Source organism: Schistocerca piceifrons, chromosome 8 (assembly GCF_021461385.2).
Source record: "Schistocerca piceifrons isolate TAMUIC-IGC-003096 chromosome 8, iqSchPice1.1, whole genome shotgun sequence".
NCBI classification, from domain to species: Eukaryota; Metazoa; Arthropoda; class Insecta; order Orthoptera; family Acrididae; genus Schistocerca; species Schistocerca piceifrons.
This window is the reverse complement of record NC_060145.1, coordinates 345,457,675-345,473,938: the sequence shown is the minus strand read 5'-3', so window position 1 is coordinate 345,473,938 and position 16,264 is coordinate 345,457,675. Positions and strand designations below refer to the sequence as shown.

Sequence of the window (16,264 nt, the reverse complement as noted above, 5' to 3'; positions counted from 1 at the left end):
GTTTAGTTTCGGGATCGTAAGTAAAAAACCACGATTCATCGCAAGTAATAACATTTTGTAAGAAGGTGGGATCACTTTCAATGTTTTCCAGGATGTCAAAACAAATCATTCTTCGGCGTTCCTTCTGTTCAATTGTGAGACACTTTGGAACCATTTTTGAACACACTTTGTTCATGTTGAAACTTTCATGAAGAATCTGCCTAACACTTTCCTTGTCAACTCCTGTTAACTCAGACACTGCTCTGATTGTTAAACAGCGATCTTGTCGAACAAGTTTACTGATTTTTTCAATGTTTGCATCAGTTTTTGCTGACAATGGTCTGCCAGTGCGAGTGTCATCACTGATGTCTTCGCGGCCATCTTTAAATCGTTTAAACCACTCAAACACTTGTGTTCGCGATAAACAATCATCGCCGTACACTTGTTGTAACATTACAAACGTTTCACTTGCAGATTTTCCTAGTTTGAAACAAAATTTGATGTTAACACGCTGTTCTTTCTGTACACTTAACATTTTCCGACGCACAGACAAAACGTCAACTACTTAAAACAGACGCCACGGGCAGACTGCGTGCAAGAGGCAGATGAAACTCGAGCAGTAGGCGGAGCGAGAGTCACGTGACAGGTCACGCGACTTTCAGCGTTATTGCATTCGTTTTATTGTTTCACCAGTACTAGTCCGATTTTTTTCTAGCCACACCTCGTATAGCAGAATAAAACATAGGTCTCTTTGCATCCGAGCTTGGAATCATCACCACCTAGATTTTCAACGATTGAGCCATGATTTTACAACGAGACCAGCGTGGGAATCACGAAAAGATGAGTGCCTAGTTTATTCATTATTACATGAAATGACTTTATTAACTGTGCTCTAATGACACCTGCCACATAATAACTTTGTTGTTGCCCGAAAATGCAGTATTTAGCAGCGTGAGCAACACCACAATCATTATTAAATTTTGACCTTTGTTGTGGTAGGGTTGTTAGAAGGTGGACAATTGCCCTCGTGTGTATCCCTACCAAAGGTTACACATTTGGCTGGGTGTCGACAAGACATTCTAGTGTGGTTGAAACAATGACACTGGTAGCAGCGCATCGGGTTTGAAATGTACCGCTGGACTGCGATAATTTCATAGCCTGCTTTGATCTTGGACAGCAACACCACTCTATCAAAGGCGAGGAAAAGAGTGTGGGTGGGCACTAAGGACGAATCTACCTTTTTCATTACATGATGGATAGCAATGACACCGTAATCAGAGAGGCAGGAATGGATTTCAGTGTTGGTCAGATCATCTAGCAGCCTAGTGTAAATTACACCACAGGAAGAATTCAAAGTTCTATGGGCCTCGACACGAACAAGAAGCAAGGCAGCAAGCAGTTGTTGTGCTTGAGAATCAGAAGTAGTCTCCAAAAGCAAAGTGCCATTCCGTAAACTAGAGCAGGATTTCACAGGGTCAGCATTGCATCGACACCTTTTTCGATAATAAACGGATTTACCGTGGCGAAGGACTGACCGTCCTCAATACGTGAGACCACGAGGAACTGTGGTGCAGTGTGAAGGGTCTTTGAATCATTAGCCTCATTCTGTTTATGTTTCGTAGACATTGATTGGGAAGATGATTGACTCATTGCAATAAAATCCCTCATGATTGCCAGCATCTCCAATGGTGCCCTTCACAAGGGGGCTCACCCGCCTTAGGTGATTATTCACACCTCAGCTCACACCTCCCAAACACCTGACAGAGAGACCAATCAGCAATTTGGAAAGGTTGCATCTCAGTCAATCACCCTTCCGTGGGCCTGGCCTGTACCAGGGGGTATGTGCAAACCTTACCTGTCGACCCGGGGCTGGGAATTACGCATTACCCTGTCACCTGTTACACATCAGACACGTGGGCCGGCCTTCAGGAGCGCACAGGGAAGAAGAAGAAGAAGAAGAAGAACCTCAAATGCCGAAGCAGAGGAATGAGAGGAGAAGGGAAACAAAGAAAGGAAAAGGGAGCAAAATCAAAGGTGAGACTGTTCTTACGCCAGCAGCAGACAATGCAGAACATTCCCAATAACATCCCAGACATGTTTCTCAAGGGAATGAATACCTGAAGATTTTTTTAAAATAACTGTGCAGTCGACTGTGATCCAACTTCAGATTACAAACAGGCTCATTAAAATTTGTTGTTTGAACAAGGCATGCAGATTTTGTGGGCACTGAAATGAAAGGAGGAAACAGCAGGAATGTACTGCTCTGGGGGCAAGGTAAACATCCCCACATTTCGATCCTTTAAAGGAATTATTCTCTGGCGACACTGATAAGCCACAGATGTTCCCAAACTATACAAAAAAGTATAATTCATGTTTTCACAGAACCTACTTTGGGGCAGAGAGTGTTGTTGCCAAGCCTGGGTTTTCACCAACCTTTATGGTGCAGGGGCAAGTGCACCATAAAATAGGGCCCCTTTTACCTCTGCAATTTCTGCAAGTTTGCTTTATAGGTGACCGATGGTATCAAATGATTCAGGGAGTTGGACAGGTAACTGTACTAAAAATACAACATGTTCTGTACAATCACAATGTGTTAGTGCACGACTTTAAAACAGCTCTTGAGAAGATGCACAACAAGAGCTGTAACTTGTTGATCCACGTGAACTGCGTGCTGAGCGGGTGTCACGTACACAAGTAAACAATGTGCTGGCCACAGATGTGGACCCTAACGCCCTGAGGAACATTAAACAGTGCAAGCACAACTACTCTCTTGCCGTGATTGCTGATGCACACCACTATAGTAGCCCATTATGTTTGAGGAAGGGCGAGAAGGATATAATTTCATTATTCCTCAAACAAATCCAGTGACTGAGTGATCAAACCTGAACAAAAAAGTGACATGCATGGATTTTTTAATGTTTCATCTGATGGTCCACAAACACGAATTCAGCTTGCCACTGCAATGTAGAGTACTTCTGTCCCAATTTCTGGTAGACCTGTACATGAAGATGGTGAAAGAGTACCTACAGTACACTGCACTATACCAAAGCAAGAGAATTACGTCCACATGCAAGACGCCATTTTGGAAGACGGCAATGTCAATCCGAATGACTTAGGTCATATGGTCATCCTCCAATCACTATCTGTGAAAGTCTGACGTACCTCCACGAATACACCCAAGGCACGTTCAGAACTGCTCAAACCCAAGGTGGACATACACTATATGCCACAGTTACTACAAGTCTAATCCGCAGTTCTTATGGAGTGCTGCACCCTACATCCCATGCATGAATAATGGGAAATGCACCAAAGAGTAGCCTCAGGTACTCTTAAAAAGAGACCCAAATGAACAAGAATGGATATGTGTTGTACAGATGCAGAGTGCCAAGGGACGGGTGACATAAAATCACAAAGTGAGAGGTATAGCGCAAGACGATGTAGTGGACAACAGCGGGTGGTTCTGTACTCACCCCTCCTTTCCAAAACTACTGATGCTTGAACTCAAGAAATAAAGTACAGATGTTTAGAGCAGGTCAATATGTGTGCAGCAACGAAGCGGCATGGCAGATATCAATATGCGAGCAGCAACGAAGCGGCATGGCAGATATTGAGCTTGCTACTTCCTGAGAGGAACCCGACAACGACACATCTTATGATGCACTTACCAATGGAGAATGTGTGTACTTCACAGAGGGCAAGACACTTGATCAAGTAGCAACACCGACAACTACCACCCTCACCACATTTTTCTGTCGGTCCCAGATCGATGACTTTGCCCAAACTTTGTATGGAGAACTGCCAAAATATTACACATAGAACGCATCATGGAAACAAAGCATTGTGTGCAGGGCACCCTCGTCAAAACCTGGCAATTTATAAAGGTGTCAGATTCTTTGGGTAGAATTTACACTGGGCATGTAATACCCGGAGTGTTACTGCTTTCGGTTGCTGCTGACCTTTGTCTGGGACCCCATCAGTTTTCAGTCCTCAAAACAGTTGTTGAACAGGAAAATGCCACATTCCAGGAAGCATGTGATGCAATGGGATTTGTGGTAGATTATGGCTACTGGGATGCTATGATGGAGGATGCTGTATTGTGCCGCTCACTGGCCAAGTTGAGAGAGCTCTTCACGATCAAGCTGAGCACCTGTCAACTCTCGAATCCCTTGACATTTTGGAACAAACATAAAACTGCATTATTGGAAGTGATTGCACGTCAGCACCAATGCGTAGCATGAGCCAGCGAAGACTTACATTTGAATGAAGTGCTGAAACTTAATGAGGACAAAGTTTTCTCAATGGTGGGAAAATGGCTGGCTGATTTTAACTTGCCAACACCACAATGAGTGGAAGAGTTGTCCACTGATTTGCTCAAGGAGCTCGGTTACAGCACTGCAGCCTTGGGAGCTCAAGTTGCCCAAGTGAGCCCCAGCTAATGTCAGAGCAAAGGCACATTTTTAACAAAATTTTGAGTTGTATAAGGAATGGAGAAAGGGGTCTTTATTTCGTGGCCGCATCTGGGGCTACTGGCGAGATATTGCTGTTAACTGCACTAGTGCAGGAATGTCGCACTAGCTGTTGTGTCCTCTGGTAGGATAGCCACGGCTTTGCTAAGTGGAGGAAGACCTGCCCACTCGGCGAGCGAGGAAACACCCAGGTGCAATATTAGCATGAGCAGTGGTTGCACCACTCGGTTGCAGCAGTGCGAATTTATCTTGTGGGACAAGCAACCAAATGCTGTCTGGCCCAACACATTCACCAGTGGTAGGCCAAGATGGATCTTTGCCACTGTTCAGCACCTTTCCATGCCGTGGTGGAGATTGAGTGTGCCTATGGGACCAGGTACTGACAGCATGTTAACCAGTTTCATCACAGAAGACATGCTGACCCACCAAGTAATGTTCTACCTCCAATATGTGTTCCAGAGCCTCCTTCCCACCCACAGCCAGTGACCCGGTGCCATCCTGGAAGAAGGCCCATCCATGGATCCCAGAGCACCAACTGCTCATGCCGATGGACATCAATCCGCAGCTGGGCTCTTTCCACATGGGCTTGGAGGATATGGATGTTGTTGAGGACTCCGAGACCTACCTCGTCCTAGACATTTCCGTCCTGGAGGCAGGGAGAGGGAAATGTTGTGGTGTGCCCTCAGTAAAGTGCCAACAGCTGACTGCATCAAGCCACTACCAGCAGTCGACATTTGGACCATAACAAGACAACATCCAGTGGGACGCCAGAGGGTGATACTAGCGGCTGTAACTACCCAGCAATTGACACGAGTACAAGTGAACAGCGCATGCCAGTTGGGCTATATCATGCATTCACCAACAAGGGAACCAGCCAAAAAGAAAGTTGTAGTCATCCACACGGCCAGGATTTAGGATCACGCTCTGGCTGCAACTGGTAGTTCATTTACGCACTTACGACATATTCTTCTCCGAAGCTGCCACCGCTGCTGCTGTCATGTCCAATACTTGCCACCGGCTGCTTTTGAAGACGTGTTTCTGGGGATGGGTTCTGCTCAGCATGAAACTTTCTGAGTTGGAGAAGTTTTCAGGGGGGGACTAACGAACTTGGACAAATTTTCTTAACCCTTAACAGACTTTAACTCAGAACCAAGGCATGACATATTATGTGCCAGGATTGTGACTTTGCTTGTTATTTTGTTCTAAATGCTCTTGAGTTTCCTTCTAGAAACTGACTAAATTTGTTCTTTCTGACATGGACACTTCAAGAAGAAGTTAACCTTTTTCGAATATTCAAATGAATATAGTTTCCTCTTTTGATTCAAACTGACAGTGCTGTTCTCAATTTTGGGAGACTTTTCAGTCGCTATTACAGAAACCGAAGAAGTATTACCATTTTTTGCCTGATTACCAGGTTACAAATCAAAATATGTTGCAATATTACGTAAATTAAGCCAGTTAACAAAGAACTTTGACTAGTAGCAGTCTCTGAAAAACCTGTTCACAAAAATAAAATCTTGTTACTACAGATAACAATTACTGCTATAAAATACTGTAGCAAACTAATGTTGGTATTGACCAGAAACAGGATAATATCAAACAACTTTAACTAAAGCCTTACAGCTCCCGCTCAAGAAATTGCATTTTGAAGACCGCAAGAAGCAATCATCACAATAATCAGTGGAACATGACACATAGTACCCATTGCAATGGAATTACATTATGAAGGGAGAATTCCTTGATTCTGCCCAGTTTTTGGGAAACTGAAGGGTGGTATGGGAGAGTACCAATTCATGGTGAACAGAGGCATTACTGAAGTAGTAGTGCATCAAACAGACAAAGTACTGTTGAGGACAAGGCATAATAAAATTGATGAGTGGATTAGGTGGTAATTAACTTGAAGAATGCAAGTCTTTTGCTAATAATACTTTCCAATTTCATTTTATTGAAACCCACATAATGAATATGATGCAGTTGTTTTTATCACAGTAAGTAACTAAGAATGTAACTTCCCCTCAGGATTTCTGATAGAACTACAGCTGTTTCCACAGCATCAAAGCTTCAGACCACACTGTTTCAAAATTATGTTCATATTTAACACCAATACAATTAAATATTCATAAAAATTAATTATATTCTCAAATTTGATTCTTTGTGTAACATTACTGTGAACAGTCAGGCAGCAGCAGCTGGCTGAAACACAAGCAGCAACAGGGAAGTAAGTGATTTTGTGACATTTTACAAGTTCCTATCCAGGAGAGAATTGTAAAATTTAATCTGTATGCTTTGGTAGTTTAGTTTCAGTGTGTTGATTTAATATTTAATGGAGACAGTTCTCAAGTTCTTATTTGCGTCATAAAGTAAAATCAATTTTGTGAAATGTCACAAGTTCCTAATCAGGAGTGAATTATTTAGCCCCGCCTGAATGCTTTGGTAGTTCAGTCTTAGAATCTCTGTGTGTTTATCTAATTTATTAGACACAGTTCTTGTGTTTTCCTCTGTGTCTATTGTAGAGTTCCATAGCGTGTGTCAATTGTCCTTTGTTTGCCTGTGTAGTGTAGCTTTCCACAGTCTTTAGTACTGATAGGGACTCAGATTGCTGTTTGCGGATAGAATTCGAGTTGATGACATTTCGTTCTCAGCTTCAGGCTGTGATTCAGTTGCACAGCTTGAAGCTGCAGTGTATGGTCATCACTGTTGGTGGGCCAGCTGTGTGGGTCTAATGAATGCCCAGCATGTCTGAGTCCGCCAATCGATCCACACGGGTGGCCAGTCCAGTTGCTGTTCGCACTTAGGTTGACCCCCCACGCATGGTCGAGTGGGAGGTCGCCTTGGGATATGGCAGGCGGCGAAAAACTTCGCAGGGGGCCACATGTAAGACCTCCCAGTTATCCTGAGAAACAGGTTCCAGGTGCTGTCTGTGGCTGACGCTGTCCCTCAGCTGGGTGCAGTTGCTTGTCCTGTTTCAGAGGAAGCCTCTCAGTCTGTACGATCCAGGCAATTACATAGAGTGGGATTATTGGTAACTGGGAGCTCCAATGTTAGTTGCGTAATGGAACACCTTATGGACATGGCTGCCAAGATGGGGAAGAAAGCCAATGTGCACTCTGTGGATGGAGTCATTCCAGATGTGGGACAGGTCCTTCCAATTGCCATAAAGAGCACAGGATGCAGCCAACTGCAGGTGGTGGCTCACGAAGGTACCAATGATGCACGTCACTTTGGATCGGAAGAGACTTGCTCTAGTTTCAAGTGGCTAACAGAAGTGATAAATGTGCCAGTCTTTCTTGCTAGATGAAAGCAGAGCTCACCATTTGCAGCATAGTCAACAGGACCGACTGCGGACCTCTGCTACAGAGCCGAGTGGGGGGTCTGAATCAGAGGCTCAGACGGTTCTGTGATCGTGTAGGCTGCAGATTCCTCAAATTGCGCTACAGGGTGGTTGGGTTTCGGGTTCTGGTGAATAGATTAGTAGTCCATTACACGCAAGGGGTGGCTACAAGGATAGCAGGGGCTGTGTGGTGTGAACTGGGCAGTTTCTTAGGTTAGAGAGAGTTGGGGAAACACAAAAACAACTTCAGTCTCAAAGGCTGCAAGGCAAACACAGGAAGAACGTAGATCCGGAACCATCGGTATAACAGTTGTAGCTGTGTTGGGAAAGTAGCAGAGCTCCAAACTCTAGCAGAAAACACTGATGCTCAAATCATCATAAGCACTGAAAGCTGGCTAAAGCCTGTGATAAGTTTAGCAGAAATTTTTATGAAGAACCTAATTGTGTTCAGAAAGGATTGGCTAAACACAGTTGGTGGTGGAGTGTTTGTTGCAGAAATAATTTATCTTGTAGCAAAACTGAAACAGATAGTTCCTGTGAGTTGGTATGGGCAGATGTCCTTCCTGGTAACCAGAATAAAATAATAACTGAATCCTTTTACCGGCCTCCCAACTTCCACAATACAATTGCTGAAGAGTTCAAAGAAAACTGGAATTTAATTACAAACATATATCATCCTAATAAAAGTATCATTGGTGGTGACTAATTTACCCTCAATATGTTGGTGTAAATACATGTTTAAATCTGAAGGTACGCATAAAATCTGAAATTGCACTAAATGCAATCTCTGAAAATTATTTAAAGCAGTTAGTTCATGAGCTCATACAAACAGAAAACAGTTGTGAAAATACACTTGATATCTTAGTAACAAATAATCTTGAGCTAATGACAAGCATCAAAAGGAATACAGGGATTAGTGAACACAGCTTTGTCATAGTGAGACTGAATGCTGTAAATCACAAATCCTCTAAAAATAAATGAAAAGTATACCTATTCAAGAAAGTAGGTAAAAATTCACTTGATGCCTTGCTGAGAAAGAATCTCCACCCCTTCCAAATTAACGATGTAAGTGTAGACCAGATGTGGCTTGAATTCAAAGAAATAATATCAACAGCAACTGGGTGATTAATACCATATGAATTAAGAAACAATGAAGCTGATCCCCTTAGTACACAAAACGGGTCAGGAAACTGTTGCAGATGCAACAAAAATGGCATGCCAAATTCAAATGAACGCAAAATTTCTAAGATCAGCAATCTTTCACAGGATCTCTAAATTTAACACACACTTCAATGCGAGAGGCTTATAATAGTTTCCACAACGAAATTTTGTCTCAAAAACTGACAAAAAATCCAAAGAGATTCTGGTAGTATGTAGTACTAGCAGCTAGACACAGTCACTGCCTTCTCTGTGCAACAGCAATGGAAATACTACTGATAACAGTGCTGCCAAAGCAGAGTTACTAAACACAGTTGTCTGAGATTCTTTCACTAAAAAAGATGACGTAACTATTCAAGAATTCAAATCAAGAACAGCTGCCAACATGAGTAACTTAGAAGCAGATATCTTCAGAGTAGTGAGAACTTGTTTGTTGTTGTGGTCTTCAGTCCTGAGACTGGTTTGATGCAGCTGTCCATGCTACTCTATCCTGTGCAAGCTTTTTCATCTCCCAGTACCTACTGCAACCTACATCCTTCTGAATCTGCTTAGTGTATTCATCTCTTGGTCTCCCTCTACGATTTTTACCCTCCACGCTGCCCTCCAATACTAAATTGGTGATCCCTTGATGCCTCAGAACATGTCCTACCAACTGATCCCTTCTTCTGGTCAAGTTGTGCCACAAACTTCTCTTCTCCCCAATCCTATTCAATACTTCCTCATTAGTTATGTGATCTACCCATCTAATCTTCAGCATTCTTCTGTAGCACCACATTTCGAAAGCTTCTATTCTCTTCTTGTCCAAACTATTTATCGTCCATGTTTCACTTCCATACATGGCTACACTCCATACGAATACTTTCAGAAATGACTTCCTGACACTTAAATCAATACTGGATGTTAACAAATTTCTCTTCTTCAGAAACGCTTTCCTTGCCATTGCCAGTCTACATTTTATATCCTCTCTACTTCGACCATCATCAGTTATTTTACTCCCCAAATAGCAAAACTCCTTTACTACTTTAAGTGCCTCATTTCCTAATCTAATTCCCTCAGCATCACCCGACTTAATTAGACTACATTCCATTATCCTTGTCTTGCTTTTGTTGATGTTCATCTTATATCCTCCTTTCAAGACACTGTCCATTCCATTCAACTGCTCTTCCAAGTCCTTTGCTGTCTCTGACAGAATTACAATGTCATCGGCGAACCTCAAAGTTTTTATTTCTTCTCCCTGAATTTTAATACCTACTCCGAATTTTTCTTTTGTTTCCTTTACTGCTTGCTCAATATACAGATTGAACAACATCGGGGAGAGGCTACAACCCTGTCTTACTCCCTTCCCAACCACTGCTTCCCTTTCATGTCCCTCGACTCTTATAACTGCCATCTGGTTTCTGTACAAATTGTAAATAGCATTTCACTCCCTGTATTTTACCCCTGCCACCTTTAGAATTTGAAAGAGAGTATTCCAGTCAACATTGTCAAACGCTTTCTCTAAGTCTACAAATGCTAGAAACGTAGGTTTGCCTTTCCTTAATCTTTCTTCTAAGATAAGTCGTAAGGTCAGTATTGCCTCACGTGTTCCAGTGTTTCTACGCAATCCAAACTGATCTTCCCCGAGGTTGGCTTCTACTAGTTTTTCCATTCGTCTGTAAAGAATTCGTGTTAGTATTTTGCAGCTGTGACTTATTAAGCTGATAGTTCGGTAATTTTCACATCTGTCAACACCTGCTTTCTTTGGGATTGGAATCATTATATTCTTCTTGAAGTGAGAACTTATATCACTTAATAAAAGCAAGTACTCCAGTCCAGACTGTACACCAATCAGGTTCCTTTCCGAGTATACTGATGCAATAGTTCCATACTTAACAATCATGTACAACCCCTCGCTAGATGAAAGATTTGTACCCACAGACTGGAAAGTTGCATGTCACACTAATATTCAAGAAAAGTAGTGGGAGTAATCTGCTCAATTCTGTGTTTTTGGTCATCAGTCTTCTGAGAGGTTTAATATGGCCCACTACAAATTCCTCTTCTGTGCCAACCTCGTCGTCTCAGAGTGGCATCTGCAACCTACATCCTCAATTACTTGCTGGATGTATTTCAATCTCTGTCTTCCTCTACAGTTTTTGCCCTCTACAGCTCCCTCTAGAACCATGGAAGTCATTCCCTGATGTCTTAACAGGTGTCCTATCATCCTGTCTCTTTTCCTTGTCAGTGTTTCGCACATATCCCTCTCCTCTGCACAAAACCACCTCATTCCTTACCTGTACACCTAATTTTCAACATTCTGTAGCACCACATCTCAAATGCTTTGATTCTCTTCTGTTCTGGTTTTCCCACAGTCCATGTTTCACTACCATACAATGCTGTGCTCCAAATGTACACTCTCAGAAATTTCTTCCTCAAATTAAGGTCAATGTTTGATACTAGTAGACTTCTCTTGGCCAGGAATTCCCTTTTCCCAATGCAATGTCCCCCTTATTCCGTCCATCATTGGTTATTTAACTGCCTAGGCAGCAGAATTCCTTAACTTCATCTACTTCGTGACCATCAATCCTGATGTTAAGTTTCACACTGTTCTGATTTCTGTACGTCTCGTTACTTTTGCCTTTCTTCGATTTATCCTCAATCCATAATGTGTAGTCATTAAACTGTTAATTCCATTCAGTAGATCATGTAATTCGTCTTCACTTTCACTCAGGATAAAATGGTCATCAACAAATCGTATCATTGATATCCTTTCACCTTGAATTTTAATTCCACTGCTGGACTTTCTTTTATTTCCATAATTGCTTTTTGGATGTACAGATTGAACAGTAGTGGCAAAAGACTTTATGCCTGACTTATACCCTTTTTAATTGGAGCACTTCTTATTATTCCCTCTTGGCTATTGTAAATATTGTATATTACACGTCTCTCCCTGTAGCATACCCCTATTTTTGTCAGAATTTCGAACATCTTGCACCTTTATACATTGTGGTACACTTTTTTTGGGTTGACAAATCCCATGAACCTGTCTTTATTTTTCTTCAGTGTTGCTTCCATTATCAACCACATCAGAATTTGCTCTCTGCTGCCTTTACCTTTCCTAAAGCCAAACTGATCGTCACCTAATACATCCTCAATTTTCTGTTCCATTCTTCGGTATAATATTCTTGCCAGCAACTTGGATGCATGAGCTATTAAGATGATTGTATGATAATTCTCACACTTGTCAGTTCTTGCAGTCTTTGGAATTGTGTGGATTATATTTTTCTGAAAGTCAGATGGTACGTTGCTAGACTCATACATTCTATACACCAACGTGCACAGTCATTTTGTTGCCACTTCCCCCAATGATTTTAGAAATTCTGATGGAATGTTATTTATCCCTTCTGCCTTATTCGATCTTAAATCCTCCAAAGCTCCCTTAAATTCTGATTCTAATACTGGGTTCCTGTCTCTTCTAAATATCTTCCTGTTTCTTCTTCTATCAGATCAGACGAATCTTCCTCCTCACAGAGGCCTTCAATGTAATTTTTCCACCTGTCTGCTCTCTGTTCTACATTTGAGTGGGATTCTTGTTGCATTTTTAATGTTACCACCCTTGCTCTTAGTTTCACCGAGGGTTGTTTTGATTTTCCTATACGCCGAGTCAGTCCTTCCAACCATCATTTCTTTTTCGACTTCTTCACATTTTTCATGCAACCATTTCGTCTTAGTACTTCCTATTTATTTGATTTTGTCAGCGACTTGTATTTCTGAATTCCTGAATTTCTCTGAACATTTTTGTACTTCCTTCTTTCATCGATTGACTGAAGTATTTCTTCTACTACCCATGGTTTCTTCACAGTTACATTCTTAGTACCTACGTTTTTCTTTCCAAAATCTGTGATAGCTCTTTCTAGAGATGTCCATTCCTCTTCCACTGTACCACTTACTGAGCTAATCCTTATGGCTGTATCTATAGCCTTAGAGCACTTCAAACGTATCTCATCATTCCTTAGTATTTCCGTATACCCCTTCTTTGCGTATTGATTCTTTCTGACTAATCTCTGAAACTTCAGCCGACTCTTCAGCACTACTACACTGTGATCTGAGTCTATATCTGCTCCTGGGTATGCCTACAATCCATACCTGATTTCAGAATCTCTGTCTGACCATGATGTAATCTAATGAAATCTTCCCGTATCACCGAACCTTTTCCTTTGTAAGTGTACCTTCTCCTCTTGTGATTCTTGAACAGAGTATTCACTATTACTAGCCGAAATTTATTATAGAACTCAATTAGTCTTTCTTCTCTCTCATTTCTTGTCCCAAGCCCAAATTCTCCTTTAACCTTATCTTCTAATCCTTTCTCTAGAACTGCATTCCAGTCCCCCCTGACTATTAGATTTTCATCTACTTTTACATACTGTATTGCCCTTTCAATATGCTCATAAACTTTCTCTATCTCTTCATCTTCAGCTTGTGACATCAGCATGTATACCTACACCATTGTTGTCGGTGTTTGTTTGATGTCGGATTCCGATAAGAACAACCCTATCACTGAACTGCTCACAGTAACACACTCTCTGCCCTACCTTCCTACTCATAACAAATCCTACTCCCACTATACATATCATTTTCTGCTGCTGCTGATATTACCCTATACTTGTCAACCAGAAATCTTTGTCTTCTTTCCATTTCACTTCACTGACCCCTACTATATCTAGACTGAGCCTTTGCATTCCCCTTTTCAGATTTTCTAGCTTCCCTTCCACATTCAAGCTTCCAACATTCCACACCCCGACTTGTAGAACGTAATCGTTTCATTTGTTATTCAATCTTTTTCTCGCGGTCACCTTCTCCTTGGCAGCCCCCTCCCAGAGATCCGAATGAGGTCTCTTTCGGAATATTTTGCAAATAGAGAGATGATGACATTCTTTCAATTACAGGCCTCGTGTCCTGTGAATAAATGTTGTGTGTCTTTAATACAGTGGTTTCCATTGCCTTCTGCACCCACATGCTGTTGATCATTATTAGTTCTTCCTCCTTTAGGGACAGTTTCCCATCCCAAGGACAAGAGAGTGCCCTCAATCTCTGTCCACTCCTTCGCCCTCTTTGACGAGGCTGTTGGCAGAAGGAGGGTGACTTCTTATGCCGGCATAAGATGTCACCCTTCAGCCAGAAGTCTTCAGCTGCCAATGCTGATTATTAATCAAAATTTAAGCGGTGGCGAGTTTCAAACCGGAGGCCAAGGACGTTGTGATTACTTACCGAAGACGCTACTCCTAGAGCATGGGTTATTGCCTATTACAGGCCCACAGCACTAACATCGATATGCAACAGGACTTTGGAACATGTACTGTGTTCAAACATTATGAAGGGAATGGCCTATTGACACACAGTCAACACAGATTTCGAAAACATCATCCTTGTGAAACACAACTAGCTCCTTACTCAGACGAAATGTTGAGTGCTACTGACAAGGGATTTCAAATTGATTCCATATCTCTAGATTTCCAGAAGGCTTTTGACACTACCACACAAGTGGCTTCTAGTGTAATTGCATGTTTATGGAAAATCATCTTATTTACGTGACTCGATTTGTGATTTCTTGTCAAAGAAGTCACAGTTCATAGTAACTGACAGAATGACATCGAGTGAAACAGAAGTGGTTTCTGGCATTCTCCAAGGTAGTGTTATAAGCCCTCTGGTGTTACTTATCTATATAAATGATTCAGGAGACAATTTGAGCAGCCGCCTTAGGTTGTTTGCAGATGATGATGTTGTTTATTGTCTAGTAAACTCATCAGACGATCAAAACAAATTGCAAAACAATTTAGATAAAGGTATGGTATGAAAATTGGCAGTTGACCCTAAATAATGAAAAGTGTGAGGTCATTCACATGTATGCGAAAAGAAATCCATTAAATTTCGGTTACACGATAAAGCAGTCAAATCTGAAAGCCACAAATTCCAACTAAATACATAGGAATTACAATTACAAACAACTTAAATTGAAAGGAACGCCTAGAAAATACTTTGGAGAAAGTGAACCAAAAACTGCATTTTATTGGCAAAACACTTAGAAGATGCAACAGATCCAGTAAAGAGACTGCCTACATTATGCTTGTCCGTTCTCTTTCGGTGTACTGCTGTGCGGTCTGGTATCCTTTTTAGATAGTATTAATGGAGTACATTGAGAAAGTTCAAAGAAGAGTAGCACATTTTGTATTATCACGAAATAGGAGAGTGTCAAAGACCATTAAACCAATGGTATTTTTCAATGTGGCAGAGCCTCCTCACAAAATTTCAATCATCAACTTTCTCCCCCAAATTCGAAAATATTTTGTTGACACTGACCTACATAATTATGGAGAAATGATCATCATAATAAAGTAAGGGAAAGTAGATCTTGCTAAGAAAGACACAGGTGCTCATTTTCTCTGTGCTGTTCAAGATTGGAATAATAGAGAATTATTGAGAAGGTTGCTCGATCACCCTCTGCAAGCACTTAAATGTGATTTGCAGAGTATCAATGTAGATGTAGATGTGGATGTAGAACTGTCACAACTCATTTATTCAAACATTATTCCAGTAACATTGACAGTTAAAAATTGTAAAAAATACCGTCTTCATAATATTGTTTTTATTATTGGAAAACATTTAGAGAAGAGTAGAGAAATTCTGTATGAGCAATTGTAGAAACGTCCCCCCCCCCCCCCCCCCCCCCCCCCGTCTCTCTCTCTCTCTCTCTCTCTTTTTTTTTTTTTTTTTTTTTTTTTTTTTTTTTTTTTTAAAAAAGAAATCTCCAATTATTCGATTGACAATGTTGCAGAATGTTCAACAACATTTTTATGCAGTCATTGATTTTTCCTGATATACAAATTGATTTGCTTACAGCAATTTAAGCACACTTGGTGGATTGTCTTCTATTAAACAATGCAATAAAAAGCACAGCAAAAATTAAAGCTACTTTTTCATTTAATTTTCAGAAACAACAAATACCACGCACTTCCAAAAAGATTCAGTTCCTTATGAATTTCAAGGTCACATACATGAGCAAGATGGGAACAAGTAATTCACTGTATTATCAATTATTCAGAATTTTTACTAATCGCAGTTAACTATTTCTTAAATTTGCTTTACAAGTCAAAACAGAAAAAACAGAAGAAGAGAAAACAATAATATTGTTGTGAGAAAAAACAGAGTCATATATTCCAATTTACTCGATTATTCTATCTGTTACACAAAATTTATTTCCCTCATGTGAATATTAAATGCAAAAACTGGAAACTGTAGTAACAGCATGGTTCTACCTGTAAACAAATTCTTTCAGTGATGATAAGATGAAACCATG

At 41.0% G+C, this 16,264-nt stretch overlaps 1 protein-coding gene across 1 annotated transcript in view; it reads right to left on the bottom strand.

The window, feature by feature from the left end:
• LOC124711703 (translocation protein SEC63 homolog) overlaps positions 1-16,264 on the bottom strand; it is a 178,484-nt gene that overhangs the window by 102,326 nt on the left and 59,894 nt on the right. The window lies entirely within an intron of this gene.